This window comes from Leptopilina heterotoma, unplaced genomic scaffold, assembly GCF_015476425.1.
Source record: "Leptopilina heterotoma isolate Lh14 unplaced genomic scaffold, ASM1547642v1 Lhet_167, whole genome shotgun sequence".
In the NCBI taxonomy this organism is placed as follows: domain Eukaryota; kingdom Metazoa; phylum Arthropoda; class Insecta; order Hymenoptera; family Figitidae; genus Leptopilina; species Leptopilina heterotoma.
Window position 1 is genome coordinate 1,365,116 of NW_025110883.1, and position 18,219 is coordinate 1,383,334.

General features: G+C 25.2%; 1 protein-coding gene across 5 annotated transcripts in view; it reads right to left on the reverse strand.

Annotated features, from left to right (window-relative positions):
* The window catches only part of LOC122499365 (ecdysone-induced protein 74EF), a 198,775-nt gene that overhangs the window by 102,564 nt on the left and 77,992 nt on the right, over positions 1 to 18,219 (reverse strand). The gene's annotated exons all lie outside the window — the stretch shown is intronic.

Here is an 18,219-nt window from a genome sequence, read left to right on the forward strand (position 1 = left end):
ATAATCAAAATATGCTTTTATTGATAATAATTGTTAATATTTATTTACCTATATTACTTTTCTAATTTTCAAAATACTGAATAATTTAATCTACCCCCAAAATTTGAATCAGTTAAAATACTGATTTGGAATATTAGTGACTGATTTTTTGCCTTTGAATTAGTAGAAATTACTATTTATTAGTAAAACTTACTAATTCGAAAGCAAAAAGTACTAATCCCAATTAGTAAACATTTTTACTAATTTAAATTTAGAAAGTAATTCTAAAAATAATTTCTAATAATTTTCTAATTACTATAATCCAAAATTTACAAATTCCCAATTTTTATTTATAATTAGAAAAATATGATAAATAATTTTTTGGGAGGGGAATTAAACGCTTTTTTCCACGATAGAAAATAAAAATCCAATACAGAAAAAATTGCACTGAAAAGAAAATTAATTTGATTCAAATAATCGATTACTTGACTATTATCAAATAAATAGACTGAAAAAAAATGTATTTGATTCAAATAAACGACTAATTGACTATTATCAATTAAAGATTTAATTGAATCAAATAATATTTATTGGAGTCAATTAAATGGTTCAGTTCATATTTGCTTAAAATATTGAAATTATTGGTTCAAATACCATTTAATTGACTCCAATAAATATTATTTGATTTAAGTAAATATTTAATTGATAATAGTCAATTAAACGGTTATTTGAATCAAATGAATTTTTTTCAGTGTATTACTTGAATCAAATAATTTTTATTTAAATCAATTAAATGGTACATATATTTAATTCAAATTCCGAAATTATTGTTTCAGATACATAATTTATTTGACTTAAATAAAAAATAGTTGATTCAAGTAAATATTTATTTGATAATTGACAAGTATAATCGGTTTTTTGAATTAAATCAATTTTTTTTCAGTGCATGTAAACATTTTTAAAATTAAATTAATTTTGATTCATTTTCAGTTAACAAAATGGAAAAATTACAAAATTTGCATTCTTTGCATTTTTCCATAAAAGAAGTTTTTCCTGATTTAAAATTTTGTTTTCCATTTTTTGATTCTACAATTTCGACAAGTGTAAAGGAATTTTAATTCCCGGGATAAAAAATCCTTTCCCCTTTGAAATTTTTCCATTTTTTTTTTGTTTTTCCCCTAAAAACGAAAATTCTTTTAGAGATTTTTTTTTTTAATAAAAAAATTCCAGAGTGACAAATAGAAAGCATTTAAAAAAAAAGTGAAGCATATATAAATTCTGAAATTCTAAAATGAAGAAAAAGAAATAAAATTAATTTCGAGGGTTCGATGTAAAAGAAGTTGTCACACGTAAAAACGGAGGAAAGTAAAAACTTAATCTCTTTAATCTTTACGAGGAACAAGAGTCTAGACGAGTTTATTTAACCTGTCCTCGGGACCCCGTCACAATATTCCCATTATCCGTGTCATTGCTACGATCGCGACGAGGAACCCTCGAAAAATAATGTAGCACCGTCTGGCTCCCTTGAGCCCTCGATCGGTTTTTTCAACCCTCATAAGAATATAGTGGCTTATAATCCTAATATCGATCTATTCCCCCTTAAATTCTCTTTCTACTCTTTCTAATACGTATATACAATTCTTTTTTCTATCGATATCGTATCTTGAATTTTCTCGATGTTTTCCTCGTTTTTTTTTATCGCTGATAACTGTATATAAAAATATGTAACAAATGCGACGCAAAGAGAAAAACCGAATTTTTTCTAGAATTATTTGTGGTTCCACTTTTTACTGTTAATTAATTTTTATTGTTTTACTGTTAATTACTATTAATGCAAGAAATTTGAATTAATTTATTTAATGACGTTTTCAAAAATACTAAATTATTAATAACTATAAAGTGAATTAATAATAAAATAAATATTTTAGAGTACAAATAAATTTATTCTTTACTTACAATGTGAATAAATTTATTGTCAATCAATATGAATGAATAATAATGAATTAATTAAATATTCGAAATAAAAATACGATTATCAATAAATCGGTAGTAAAATACAAATACAAAAAAAATACAGAGAGTACCAAAAAAAAGAAACTGATTTCCATGAAAAGTCTATTTAATAAAAAAAAACTACAAAAAAAAGAAAAATATTTCCCGCACATAGTAATTACTATTTCAGATTTTAGAGCATATAGAAAATAGAGCAAATTTTTTTTCCTTTTTAAAGATTTCCAACGATAATTTCTGATCTGTTTGCTTATAATCAACGCCTGCAAGTTTCAATAGCATCGTTACCCTTATTTTTCTCAACCCTTGAAAAACTAGGATAAAATAGGAGTACGCGCAATATAGTTCAATGGAGGATTATTTTTCCCTGTGACTTGTGTGTGTGGGTAGATAAAATAATTATGACGTCTGGTTTTGTACGATAGTTCACTGTACAAAGTCTCCTCGATTCTATTTTCGACCCCTTAAAGACGCGACATTCTTCAATCGATATTTTACATCCCATTTCCCCTTTTACCCCCGCAGCGCGCGCGCTTTCAAACAATGTCGATGACCATACTCAACACACACACTGAAAAATAAATAATAAAAAAAAGAATTATAAATTCTTTTTAATTTCTACTTTTTCCATTTTTTAGTTTAATCCAACCTTTTTTTTTATTTTAATTTTTTATTATATTTATTTAATTACATATTATTAAGTCTCCGCCAACTTTTTTTACTAATTCAAATTTACAGAGTTGGAAAAAAGTGATAAATAAATAAAAATATTCATAATAGTAATAAAAATGAAAACAATAATAATAATAATAATAATAAAAATAATGAATAGGAACAAATCTCGAAATAAATGAATAAAGATACAAATTTTGCACTTGCATGAAACTCGTGTGTGTAAAGATTGAAATAAATTGAATCAGGTGCGTGTAGAGGAATCGATTGGCATAGATAAATAATAATAGTCGATTCTAGGCACGTACTATGGGAAATTTAAAAAGGGTCATTATTGCAGACACAGTATAGGTATAATTGTGTAATGACGACAAACCAAGCTATGCTAATAGCAAGTAAAACTGTAGGCCAACGCTATATATTTTTTTTCCTTTTTTCTTACTCGTACTATAATGAGTCTTATTGCGTTAATTACTCTCAGCTTAATTCCACAATAAGACATTCTAACAAACTCGTACATTTAGCAAAAAATCCCCCTGAATTTTCAATTACACTATTTATACGCACACCCAGAAAAAATATTGTATATTTGTCTCAGAGTCTACTAAATTTTTATTTCTTTCAAATAGATTTCAATTTGGTTCAAATAAATTTTAATTTTCTTTCAAATAAAATTTATTTGTTTCAATTTAATTATTTTTATTAAAATAAATTTGAATTGTTTCAAATAAAATTTAATTGGTTCAATTAAAATTTTTGTTGGTTAAAATAAATTTTTAATTTTACTTGTTTCAAATAAAATTTATTTCCTTCAATTAAAATTTTTGTTGGTTAAAATAAATTTGAATTGTTTCAAATATAATTTATTTGGTTCGAAAAAATTATATTTGTTTCAAATATAATTTATTTGGTTCGAATAAATTTTGTTTGCTTTAAATATAATTTATTTGGTTCAATTAAATTTTATTGGCTTCAAATAAAAGTTTTGTTTTGGAAATTTATTTACTTCAAACAAAAATATTAATACCAATAGAAAATACTAATAATAAATAATAATAATAAAGTAATAAATAAAAAAATAATAGTGAAGTAATAAATATAATAATAAAAGTAATGAAATAATTCATTTAGTATTAACGGACTTACAGAAGAAATAATTAATAATTATTAGAAATATATATATATATATATATAGACAGAGAGGAAAAATCATTAAACAGAAACGTTCACGAACCTCGTAACCCAGTCGTCTGGGGGTTGAAAGCTAAATTAAACTGACCCAATAGTTTATCAATTAAATATATGAAAAGATCAATAAAACCGTCGGCAAGATTAATTAGTGAATATATAACAAAATTAGGCCAATTAAAAATTGATTAAACGAAAGAATAAGAATAGTTCGATTATATTTTTAAACACACGAATCTCGTTTTATAAAAGATTTTGCTGTTTACTCTTTTAAGAGTATTTCTAAACTAATAATTAATTTCTCGTCTAGTCGAATGTTATTTTTTTCACTCAACATGGACAGATTTTATATTTAACCGAAATCTTTTTTGAAAATTAAAATTTTTTTGGCAAAATTTTGCCGAAATGGCGAACAAATATTTTTTGCAAAAAATATGATTTTCGAGTGAAATTTCATTTTCTTAGAATTTTTTTTTTTTTTTTTTTTTAAGCTTTTTTCGTCAGGGTAAGATGATAAAGTGTTGTTTATGAGATTTGGCGTCTAGAACGGATGCCCCCTTATGAAATAATCGTGTAACTTGGAGATGGCAACGGAATCGATAAGAGTGCCCCAGACGACGTTCAAGCACCCACCCCCACTTCGAAAATCCAGGCGCAATAAACTAGCGAGGCGTCGCGACGCCAGCGCTTTAACTTTTTTTCCCATTCCCTCCTTTCTTTCTTTTTCGCTTCTTGTCCCTCGACACACAACCTGGCCTACCTCACTTGCCGGATCCCGGGATTCACGTCTGCGTGTTGTCCATCCGTCCGTCTCGAGGGAAGAAAGAAAGGAATAAAACGACTCGTTTCGAACAGGTTCCTCTATCCTCCTAACTGCCACCCTCTTTTTAACCTCCCCCTCATTCCCCTTCCTCTTAACGAAAACCCTCTTTGCCGAGAAACGCCGTTCGAGCCAAGAATCGCGGAACCCAAAGAGAGAAAGAAAGACAGGGAATATTTAAAGCCAATGCAAAATCTCCTCACATCCGCTTTCGCAGTTCGAGTCGCTGTGTATATTTACCTAAGCGCGAATTCGTTCACTAGGAACAAAAAATTGGAATTTCCACGATTTTAAATATTCAATGAAAAACAAATCTCACATGTTCAAAAAAAAAATAAAATTTTTTCTATTTATTTCCCTCGTTTCCATTTATTTTATTCCTATCCCTATTTTTTATTTTATTTATTTAACTAATTTACCTAATTTACTAATTAATTATTCTTGTTCATTAATTTCAAAAATTTTAATAAAATTCTTCTCAAGAATTCAATTATTTTTATAAATAATAACATTCTTCATAAGAATTCAATTATTTTCTAAAATTTTAATAAATTCTTCGAACCAATTCAATTATTATTCTTTTAAATAGTAAAATCTTTGCTAAAATTCAATTATTTTTAAAAAATTTTATGAAAGAATTCAATTTTTTTCTTAATTCGATATAAAATATTTCAGAAGAATTTAATTATTTTCTAAAATTTTAATAAATTCTTCACAAAAAATTCAATTATTTCACAAAAAAATTTCACGAAAGAATTCGATTTTTTTCTTAATTCGATCTAAAATATTTCAGAAGAATTCAATTATTTTCTAAAATTTTAATAAATTGTTCGAAGAAATTCCATGAAAGAATTCAATTTTTTTCTTAATTCGTTAAAAAAGTTTTTCAAAAGAATTCAATTTATTGTTTTCTAAAATTTTAATAAATTCTTGAAAAAAATTCAATTATTTACAAAAAAATTTCACGATTTTAACAACTTGAAAGAAATTGTTCAGAAAGTTCAATTATTTTCAAAATTTTTTATTAAAATTATTAAAAAAAAACTCCATTATTTTAAAAAAAGTTCAAAGAAATTCTTCAAAAACAATTTAATTTACAGGCCAGTTTTCAAACTTTCATAAAAATTGGGTTTTCGTGGTAAAAACAGTGGTTAATTTTTTTTTAGAGGCGAGAGGGCAGTAAAATATTTTATAATTTATAAAAAATAGTCTTTTAAAAACAGACATCTTCGTTTTTATCTTTTTTCGCGAAAAGAAAAATTTAGCTTTTAAAAGAAATTTTCCTTAACTTCAACTATTCTGTAATTGTCCCAATAAAAAAAACAGTTATAATTTTTTAAGACTCAAAATTCTCGACTTCAAAATAAAAAAAAGGATTTAAAACTTCTTGTTTATTAATTAATATTATTATCTAATACTACAAAACTAATAAAATAAATAAAAATAATAAATTAATAATATTAATAATTCCCTCTTAAAAATTATAACCGGTTCTTTGATTAGAATCTTGAATTATTATTAAATAACTATTATTTTCTATTAACACTATCTATTATACTTCCTATTACTAATAAAAGAACTTCGACTCATTAATGATGTGAGAACTATTACAGATTAAAAATAATATAATTATTGAATCATTATCGGGAACAATTATTTATAATCATATATTGTTCAATATTTGAGTTCACCGTTTAAATAATTATTTCGATAAAAAATTATCTCAATTACAATATTTCTTTTTCTTCTTTGTTTCTTTAATAAACAATTTTGAAATTTAAGGTAAATATAAAAAATAAACAATTTTCGAAAATTTATTACTAAATATAAAACAAATATTTTTCCCACCAACAAAAAATTTCACATTTTCTGAAAATTTTCAGAAAAATTATAAAATATTTTATCTTCAAATTTACCTCACTTTTAAATAAAATCTTTTTTCCTAGAAAAAATATCCGCAAGTGAAAAAATAATTTGCCACCTGTTTTTTATAATTTGTTAAATGATCGGTAAAAAAATATTTTCAATAAAATTAAATTTTCTTTTCATGATTATATTTAATTATAATTAATTTTTATCTACTCACTTTCAAACTTGCAGTAGAATATAATAATGATCGTATCGTAGGCGCTTACCTGCAACAAAAAAACAATTGTGTTAAATTAACAAAAACAATCAAGAAATAATTAAACAATTTATTAAAAGTACTTAAGAGAAGTCTAATTTTTTCCCTTACTTTTTTAGTCAAAGTCTGTGAAAAAATGCAAATAATATTTAAAATATTATAAAATAGTTATTTTGTATCTCCATTTTTTGATTTTATTTTGAAACAAATATTATATCTACTCTAAATTTTAATTAGTGACTGACTTTTACTTTTAAATTAATAAATTTTACTATTTGTACTAAAGGGAATTTTTTTTGTAAGCCTGTATATATTTACTAAATAAATAAATTAGTAGAAATTTCTATTTATTAGTAAAATTTACAAATAGTAAAAAATATTGTTCCTAATTCAAATTTCGCAGTATATTTATAAAGATTAAAAACATTTTTTTTGCGAACCAAACTTTTTCTGTATAATAATTATAAATTTATGAATATATCCACCGTGACATTCAGGAACAAAGTATTGTCACGAAATAAATAATGCACTTGCGAATGAATATAACCGATTCTTTACCCCATTATTATTTTCTCGCAAACTGTTTTCTCATTTTTAATAAAGAATGAGAATGGAGGAAAAAATATGAAATATACATATATAGAGGATGTATTCAAGAGCCATCGATTTATATTATATAGAAGTAAAAAACACATTGACTACTACACATAGAACAATAAACGTTTCATGCTCAGGATAATTTTACACAATAAGTTTCTCGCAATAAAAATTACAAGAGAGGAGGAGAAAAGTTAAGAGCCATATAATGTGCTTTAAGGGAATGTGAAATAAAAAGTAATAAGTTCTTTTTCAAGCGAAATTAGCATGTCTGAGTAGATTTTGATCACACTATTATTTTTCATTTCAATTTTTCATCCTTTTTGCTCTTCTTTTTATATTTCAACATTTATTTTCATTATTCTTTATAGAAATTTTCACCACTCGAGAACAAAAAAAGGTATGAGCCAAATATTAAAAATTAATGTAACTTTTTTTTCGAGAATCGCGAGACAGTTTTTTATTTAATTATTTTATCAATTTATTATTAATTATTATTAATATGTAGAAAAAGTTCCCTTTTTCTTTAAATTTTTTTGTCAACTTACTTATTTTACGAATACGAGTTTTTAATATTAAGAGAATTAATTTTTAATAGCTAATTAATTTGAATATTATCAGAAAATTTTAAATACCTGATTTTAAATAAAAATTAAGAATTTTTTAAATTTGACATAATTAACAGTCTGGCAATTAGCAATTTTTAAAAATAATACTTTATTAATTCAATTTCCAAAGTAGACACGAAAGCAAAAAATACAAAAATTTATCAAGTTCTGGAAAAAATAATTAATCTATCGAAATTACGAAAAGTGGGAGGAAAAAATTATTTAATTAAAGGAAAATTAAATACGGGAAACAAATTTTCGTCGAATCGTCAGAAATTATATATAATACCTATTAAAAAATCGTTATATCTTAATCATCGCATGGACCAATAAATCGCGTTTTATATTTCCAAGAATATCGCGTCACGTGTGATCTGGGTCGCGGTCGTCGAAAAAAAGAGTGAAAGAGAAGAATGAAATGAAAAAAATAAAGAAAAAATAAAGAAAAAACTGTTTAAAGTCTTCAACTTAAGTTCGATGGTCTCGTTCGACCTTCGAGTTTTCCTACAAGCCCTCGTGAATCACGTGCCCTTGAATAATCCATTTCCATCCTTTCCAACTCGCTTTAAATCACCTCAACTTGGATGAAACTTTATGCCGATCTCATAAGAAGATAAAAGATTACGGTCTTGGAAAAAATATTTTACTTCTGTCTTTCAACTATATAAAGGATAGAAAAGAAAATTCGAAAATTGGCTAAAAAACAATTCTTATTAATAGGACATTTTATTATTAATATTGAATTTTAATTATAATTTTAATAATAACAGTAATTGTTAAATTTAATAAAAAAAAATTTGAAATAGCAGTTTAAAAAAAGAAAAAAAATAATTGATAAGAACTGCCATAGTCTGTTATCAAATCAGAAGGAAGTGTTGTGCTTCATTATCAAGATATGCATTATCTTTATTTTCAATGCTCTCATACATGAGGACCCGCAGTAGAAAAAAAAGTTTATTGTCTTCATTGCTTAGCAACAAAGTGAACATTTTCTGCTATTTAATGTAAAATTTTTCTCAATTAAAAAAAATGGAAAAAATGGAAAAAAAATGAAAAAGAATTGTAAAAAGTAATAAACTACCCATTTTTTATTCTTCTTATAAACTTTATTTTATTTTAAACATTAACTTTTATATTTATTAATATTAAAGAATTAATGTATTTTTCCATAAAGATTTAAAATGTTTTTTTTAAGATTTCAAAGAAAATAAAATTAAAATAATTAAAAAGAAACATTTTCTTTCCTATAGATATTTTCCTTTTTATATTTTCTATACAAGGATCGAAATTTTAATTCAAAAGATGAAAATATCCGCGGAAATTTCAGTCTCAGACGCGACGATATTCGATATAACAATGGTGAAACAATGTTCGAGTCAAAGCAAGTCTTGTTTCACGAAATTGTTTTATTTTCAAGTACAAAACAATGTCTAAAGTTTAGCAATGAATGTCTAATTTTCATAACAGTCACATGATTAATTATATTTCTACTTTTCTGCCTGTATTGTTGAAGATGAATGGATTTTTAAATAAACCTTTCTTCCTACAATTTCAAAGATGTAAATTAAATAATAACTAGCAACAATTCAACTTTTTTCTTCATTTTTTAAATAAAATTAGCAATTTTAAAAAATTTTAATTCAAATTTTTTTTGAAAACACTAAAACAATTCAAATTTGGAGAAATTTAAAATAATTGCAGAAAATCAATTATTTTCAAAAGTAATAAAATTCTTCTCACAAAATTCAATTATTTTTTAAAATTAAAAAAAAATTCTCGTCAAAATCCCAATTATCTTTGTAAATAACAAAATTTTTCCCTAAAGTTCAATTATTTTCAAAAATTCCAATAAAATTCTTGTCCTAATTTCAATTATTTTCAATAAAATTTTCCGAAAAGAATTCAATTATTTAAAAAAAAATTTAATAAAATTCTACACAAACATTTAATTATTTTCAAAAATAATAAAAAGCCCACAAGGAATTTAATTATTTACAATTTTTTATAAATTTCTTCGCAACAATTCAGTTATTTTCATAAATTTTTAATTATTATAAAACATGAAGAAATCGATCACTCCGAGTCTTCGACTTGGAGCAATCGATATCTTCATGTTTTATAACAATACTTTTATAAGTTGTTTAATTTTCTATTTTTTATAAATAAAAGGGAGAAGAATTTGCATAATTTCTTCAAACGAAATTTGTTATAGAAAAAAGGATATAGTTAACAAAATGGGTGTATTTTTCATTTTGTTAATAATAATTTTTTAAAATTTTCTAATTTCTAATATTATTTTCTCATGAATCATGAAAAAATACCTTATTTTTGAATTGTCAAACAATATTTTTTAAAGAAAAAAATACGAAAGTATACACAGAAACCAGGATGTCTACTATTTTCTCATCAAATTTAAATTTTTTGAAAATAATGTTTATTTATAATAATTTTAATTAAAAATTTGTTAAATTATTGAATTAAACAAAGAATTTTTTCAATTTTTTAAAATAATCTTGTCTGTTCATAATTATAATTGAAAATTTGATTAATTTAATTTTATGAAAATGTATTGAATTTTATTAAACTAATTGAATTTCTGCGAAGAATTTTATTAATTTTGAAAATAATTGAATTGTTTTTTAGAATTTTATGGAAATTTATGAAAATAATTGAATTCTTGTGAAGAATTCTTTTTGTTAATAATATTCAAAAGAATTTAGTAAATGTGAAGAATTTTGCGTTTTATGGAAATAATTGAACTTTTGAGAAGAATTTTTTTACAGTTTCTAGAAATAATTGAATTCTTTCGACGAATTTTAATAAAATTTTTAAGAATAATTACATTTTTCGAGGAAATATTAGTAAATTATATACTATTTCTATTATCATTGGTATTATTTTAATTTTTACTACAATTTTTAACTAAAACAAAACACAGTGGATCCAGTGACACGTATTCAATCTCGTTTGCGAGAGAATTTTCTCGCCATCTGGGCGGACGAGTACAGAACTAATTGGCGCGAAATTCAAATTCGAAAAATGAAAAAAAACAATCTTTCCTCTATAAGGAAGCAAAAAGTGGGTAAAGAAAAATAAAGACAGCAGCAGAGAAGCTCCAAACTTTAAATAATGAAATTCAAAAACACCGAAGAAGAATAAAATTAAAGGGAGAAATTGCTTAAGTACATTTTACTTTTAAATCAAGTTTGTCGTTGTGTAAATTAATCACACACGCATGTAAAGGATAAGGATTCCTATAAATAAATAAATGCTCATTATTAATAGACTTGCGAGATAGTCTTCACTATATAATAGCGACGTAAGCAAAAGCGTCGTGAATTGCGAAGCGCGCGTTATATCTCCATTTAGCGCGAAATCGTCGATAAACTGTGATAAATAGATTGCGCTTTCCGCTATCGCATGCAATGCTTGACACGCACTGTGTCAAGGCCCCCTGGCACACGCTCATGCTAATAGACTCATAGGAGAGACCAACCGCGACTAACTCTTCGTATCTAACTTATACATATGTGTACACAAATGCCACTATGCCACCCGGACCCAATTCTATTCAGCGCTTCTTGTATTATTATTATACATATACACTCAATAAAACGAGGAGAGAGAGAGAGAGAGAAAGAGAGATTCCTGATCCACACGATATACACTATAAGCGAACTGTGTAATCTGTGACGTGTCTTTCCATCGACCTAATTCATAACTTCTTCCTACATGACATGACGGAGCTTCGAGCACAATTCAACTGATTAAACGTGACGGAAAATCATCGACGGAAATTGAAATGAAGATAAGCAACCTATTTTTTTACTCTCTTTCTCTCCCATCATCATCGAGTTAATTTTAACCACGCAAGAAAAACAAATGATTAATGATTAAATGGGTTAATGACTGATTAAAAAGAAAAAAATTTACTTCGAGATGGAATATTACAATTATTAATTGAATACAATCATACTCAGGAAAAAAAATATCTTTTCAACTTTTACTAGAATTTCAATACCTACCAATTAAAACTAAAGAAACTAAAAACATAAATTTCATATAACTATTCAAAATTTCAGAATTAAAGACAAAAATCCTGCACTGTAAAAAGAAAGGTGCGAATTTAGTACCACTTTTAGTACTAATTTGTTTTAATTTTAATACCAAAATCAGCTTTAATTTAGAACCTTTTTTTACAGTGTGATGGATCCAATTTACAATGTCAAAATTCGGAAATATTCCCCCGAGTGAAAAATGCTACAAAAATAAGAGAATGATTCCCAAAGTGGAACAAAGAGCCTCTCTCTTTACAAATCGTAGAATTCGATAGCTTCTTGTTTAATGTGCGAGCTATTTGCCAATAGAAAGTATATTTGGTGTTTCCGACTTGTTTTTTTTTCCTCTTTCTTCATTGTCGAGACTCAAATATTAAATTCCTTAACAGCAAATTGTTTAGGTTTTGTTCTAGAAAAAAATAAAACAAAAAAAAAAGAAAGAAGAAAAAATTCCGATACGCCTTCTGGCTAATCAATGAGCATCGCAACAACTTAAACTTCTTTGCCAGTACACAAAATTTCTCAAATGTTGTTTTACTCTCGTGATAATAAGAAGAAAATTGTTAACGACTTCTTTGCTTAGAAAAGTGAATCTTAGTGTTCTCCTCACGACAAATATGTGGAACAGCACAACAATAAACTCTTAAAAAACGCAAATGCGAAAAGAGAGGAAAAATTGACGTTTTTAGTCTGAAATTATTAATTAATCGATTAAATTCAAATAATTTTAACCGCAAGCAGACTTCGCACTAAATAATTAATTTTTAAAAAAAGTAACAAAAAGTAGCTTTCAAACTAAAAAAAGTAGTTAAAAAGTAGCTATCGAAAAATCAAACTTGACAAACAAAAAAAACTCGTTTTAGACACTTCCCAAAACTAACAAAAATTCTATTCTATATTTCATTTTCTTGAGTTTTTCCTAATTTTCATCAAAAATATTTTTGACAATAATTGAAAGTCTGTGTGGTAATTTATTAAATTTTTTTAAAATAATTGAATTCCTAAAAAGCATTTTACTATTTATGAAAATAATTGAATTTATGCGAACGATTTTACTAGAATTTTTTTAAAATAATTGAATTTTGCAAAGAATTTTATTAAAATGCCTAAAAATAATTGAATTTTCGGGAATAATTTTGTTATTTATTGACATAATCAATTATGTCCCAAATTCTTGGGAAGAATTTTATTAAAATCGAAAAGAATAATTGAATTATTTCAAAAAAATTTAATTAAAATTGTATTTAAAATATTCAATTAATTAGTTAATTCTTCCATAAATATTTTTCTGTAGAATAAAATTTTTTTTCGATTCTTAGAAGACAGGCAAGTAAATAAAACACAAATTTGGTTTTTATTTACTTGCCTGTCTTCCAAGAATCAAAAAAAATTTTATTCTACAAAAAAATGTATTTCAAATAATTGATTTTTTTCGAACAATTTTATTAAAATATTTGAAAATAATTGAATTCCTGTGAAAAATTCTAATATTTTTTTTAAATACATGAATTCTTCCAAAGAATTTTTCAAAAAACATTTTTTTAAATAATTGATTTTTTCGAGGAATTAAAATTAAATTTTTAAGAATAATTACATTTTTCGAGCAACTCCTGTAAAATTGTATTAAAAATAATTGAAATCCTGCGATGAATTTTCTTATTTATGAAAATAATTGAATAATTGCTAAGAATTTTAATAAAATTTTCAAAAATAATTGAATTCCTGAGAAGAATTTTATTATTGAATTTTTGTGAAAAATTTTTTTACTTTTAAAAATAATTGAATTCTTCATAAGAATTTTATAAACATTGTTGTAAATAATTAATTTTATTTTAAATAATTGAATTCTTGTGGGAAACTTTATGAAAATAATTGAATTTTTTGACTAATCAATTAAAAATAGTATTAAAAATAATTAAAATTCTTCGATAAATTTTATTATTTATAAAAATAACTGAATTTTTGCTAAAATTTTATCAAAAATAATTGAATTGTTTATTAGAATTTTATCAAAAATTTTTTTTAAATTGAATTTCCATGAAAAATGTTATTATTAGTGAAAGTAATTGAATTATTGTGAAGAATAGTATAAAAATTTTGGTAAATAATTGATTTTTCGAAATTTTTTTGAAAATGCTATTCTAAATTAATTGAATTCCTGTGAAAATTTTATTATTTATGAAAATAATTGAATTTTGGATGAATTTTATAAAAAATTTTTTTAAATAACCAATTCTTTTGCGAAATTTTATGAAAATACTAAATATGGAAAATAATTGAGTTTCGAATATTTTTTAAAAATAATTGAATTGTTTTAAAAAAATTGATTATAATTTTTGGGAATAGTTTTTTTTTGTCTCTAGTATTACCGAATTTAAAGTAGTGGAAATTTAAAAAAAACAGAAATAGTAGCTTTTAGTGGCTGGAATCTAAAAAAAGTACCCAAATAGTATAATGTAAAAAAAATAGTAAATAGTAGATTTTAGTAGATGAGTGCCCTAGCCTGTAGCAATTGAAAAGCGTTTATTTTTTTGTAACTCATAATCGACTGCATTTTTAATTTTTTGTAACTCATAAAATTGTGGTTTTAATTCTTCCAAATCCTGATTAAATATCCCTTAACAACACTTTATAATAATTATTTTATCATTTTTAATTAGAACCAAATACACTTGTAAGGAAGAGAAAATAAATTTTCCTAACGCTCGTGTTGAAATAATGAACGATAATTGTGATATTATTCAACACTTAAACTTTGTATATAAAAGAGGCGCATATATGTACATATAAAGATGTCTAATTTACTTTCTTTCAAGTGACACAGTTCACACCAATTTCCCACAGGGAAATTTGTTTCTCAATGAAAGTAACGCGAGTGCATGTTTAACTAACGTAACCATCAGACGCGCGCAGTGAATGTGTGTCGAAGAAAAGAAATGAGCTGGTGAGCGGTTTTTAATTAGGAAAAAGCGGGCAACAATTTTCCCTGCTAATTCGCTTTCCTTCGAGCCAATCTCAAAGCCGTGACACCTGATACACATACCTAGCCATGCACGATCTCATTTTTTTTTTTTATTTTTTGCGAGATCTTAATATATAATGTTGGTTGCGTGTCGTGTATAGTACAGTATAAAGATAAAATGAAAAGAAAAACACAGAGAGAAAAAAGAAGAGAGGAAAAGATCTGTCCGCAGTTTTCCTTGTGATCGTCGTTTGTGTGTCGTGTCTTAAGCAAGCGTTTTAGTTTCTTTATAAACTGAAGGTGCGGCACCGATGTCGATACATTATAACCTTAATTAAATGCAAGCTTCGCACACGATGCTATCGCGAGTTGAGAAAAGGAAAAGCCACTTTGCCGCAATCTCTGCAGTTCGAGGCAAACGAGCGACCAACTTGTATAAAATTCTCCTTATACAGGAAGTTTGCTTCGTGTCAGAACATTACAAACATTTGTTCACATTTTGTTCGCATTTGTTCAATATAACCCCACAGGGTTCAATGGCAAGCCGCGAATTTCAATATTGAACCAATTCATAGCTCACAAGCATTTTTTCTTTCTTTCCCTTTGAATTTCGCGCCAAATTAATTCAGCGTTCGTCCGTCCAGATGGCAGGAAAGTTCTCTCGCAAATGAGATGAAGTAAACCGAGTGGCAGATTTTAGCCTCATTACAAAAATTTTCTTTACGAAACAGAATTAATTTGACGCGAAATTCAAATGGAAAACAAGAAAAATGCTTACGTATAAAAATATTATGTATACAAAATAAAAAAACTAATCATACTTTGTTCTGTTTGAATTGATTTTGATTAAAATAGCCAACAAATCTACTATCATGACAAAATAAGAGACAAAAAAATTTCAATGCTACAATTTTTTCACAAAGAAGTAAACTGTCCTTAGGACTTTCCAAATATTGTCGGACCAATCCTTTCAAGATAATTTTTTTTCGACATTCTATTTCACTAAAAGTATGGGAAATTTGTGTGTATGTTCTTGAAACTTACGTATAAATACGCTTTCACAGAATTAGCATTACAAGCGGAAACTTTGGCAATATCGAGCCTTCTCTTTCAGGGTCGAGTGACTACCGCTACGGAAATGTTTTCGTATAGTCGTGTGCGCTTAAATATCCGCGAGTACATTCCACGCACTCCCACGCGCTCAATTACAGGTCGTGTTCTTTACTTCTTTTTTTCTCTTGGCCCCCTACCCCCACCCCTTCACCTCTTCTTTTTCTTTTTCTCCCTCATTCATTCATTCAATTTAATTTTTTCGTTTTTTACACAAAAAAAAAAAAAAAAAATGAGAAAAAGAAAAGGAAAAAAGTCTTCAGAAATAAAACCCTCGGTTGTCTCTTGTGTGAAATATAAAGCAGATAATAGCTCTCCATAAAACTGCCAAGGAAGAATATAATTTCACTGTCTCAATTGTCAACTGAACATGACACAAGTGAAAAGGAAACAATAGAAATGAAGTAAAGAGTGCGGAGGAGAAAAATAATATAAGAATTTACAAAACCCAGGAAAACCATGTGGAACAAAAAATATTATCATGACAATGTTAATAATAAGTTAATTTTACGATGAGACAAAGAAGAAAGTTTATCAAAATTTTCAAATTTAATGCATGGGAAAATAATTATTATTAATTTGATATCTGCAGAAAGATTGCAGAATTCCTACAAAAATCCGAAATTAAATTCCATACCTTTTCCATGATTTCCAGATCAAATTTTTACGCAATTCCAGTGGAATTTTAAATCTAATTTCAATATTTTTGAGCTCTTTAAAAACACTTTACTTATTAAATAGTCTCGAATCTTTGGTAAAAAAACCTAAAATTATCAAAAATTCGAAAAAATTCAAAAATCCGAATTTCTTAAAATTCAACATTTTTTCCTCTCTTTTATTGCATTTAGCTTCATTATTTTTGTGCTCTTGGAAAATACTTTACTTATTAAATAGTCTCGACTCTTTGGTAAAAAATCTAAAATTATAAAAAATTATCAAAAATTCAAAAATCCGAATTTCTTAAAATTCAACATTTTTTCCTCTCTTTTATTGCATTTAGCTTCATTATTTTTGTGCTTTTGGAAAATACTTTACTTATTTAATAGTCTCGACTCTTTGCTAAAAAATCTAAAATTCTAAAAAATTATCAAAAATTCAAAAATCCGAATTTCTTAAAATTCAACATTTTTTCCTCTCTTTTATTGCATTTAGCTTCATTATTTTTGTGCTTTTGGAAAATACTTTACTTATAAAATAGTCTCGACTCTTTGGTGAAAAATTTAAAATTCTAAAAAATTATCAAAAATTCAAAAATCCGAATTTCTTAAAATTCAACATTTTTTCCTTTCTTTTATGGCATTTAGCTTCATTATTTTTGTGCTCTTGGAAAATACTTTACTTATTAAATAGTCTCGACTCTTTGCTAAAAAATCAAAAATTATAGAAAATTATGAAAAATTCAAAAATCCGAATTTCTTAAAATTCAACATTTTTTCCTCTCTTTTATTGCATTTAGCTTCATTATTTTTGTGCTTTTGGAAAATACTTTACTTATTTAATAGTCTCGAATCTTTGGTGAAAAATTTAAAATTATAAAAAATTATCAAAAATTCAAAAATCCGAATTTCTTAAAATTCAACATTTTTTCCTCTCTTTTATTGCATTTAGCTTCATTATTTTTGTGCTTTTGGAAAATACTTTAGTTATTTAATAGTCTCGAATCTTTGGTGAAAAATTTAAAATTATAAAAAATTATCAAAAATTCAAAAATCCGAATTTCTTAAAATTCAACATTTTTTCCTCTCTTTTATTGCATTTAGCTTCATTATTTTTGTGCTTTTGGAAAATACTTTAGTTATTTAATAGTCTCGAATCTTTGGTGAAAAATTTAAAATTATAAAAAATTATCAAAAATTCAAAAATCCGAATTTCTTAAAATTCAACATTTTTTCCTCTCTTTTATTGCATTTAGCTTCATTATTTTTGTGCTTTTGGAAAATACTTTACTTATTTAATAGTCTCGACTCTTTGCTAAAAAATCTAAAATTATAGAAAATTATGAAAAATTCAAAAATCCGAATTGATTAAAATTCAACATTTTTTCCTCTTTTTTATTGCATTTAGCTTCATTATTTTTGTGCTTTTGGAAA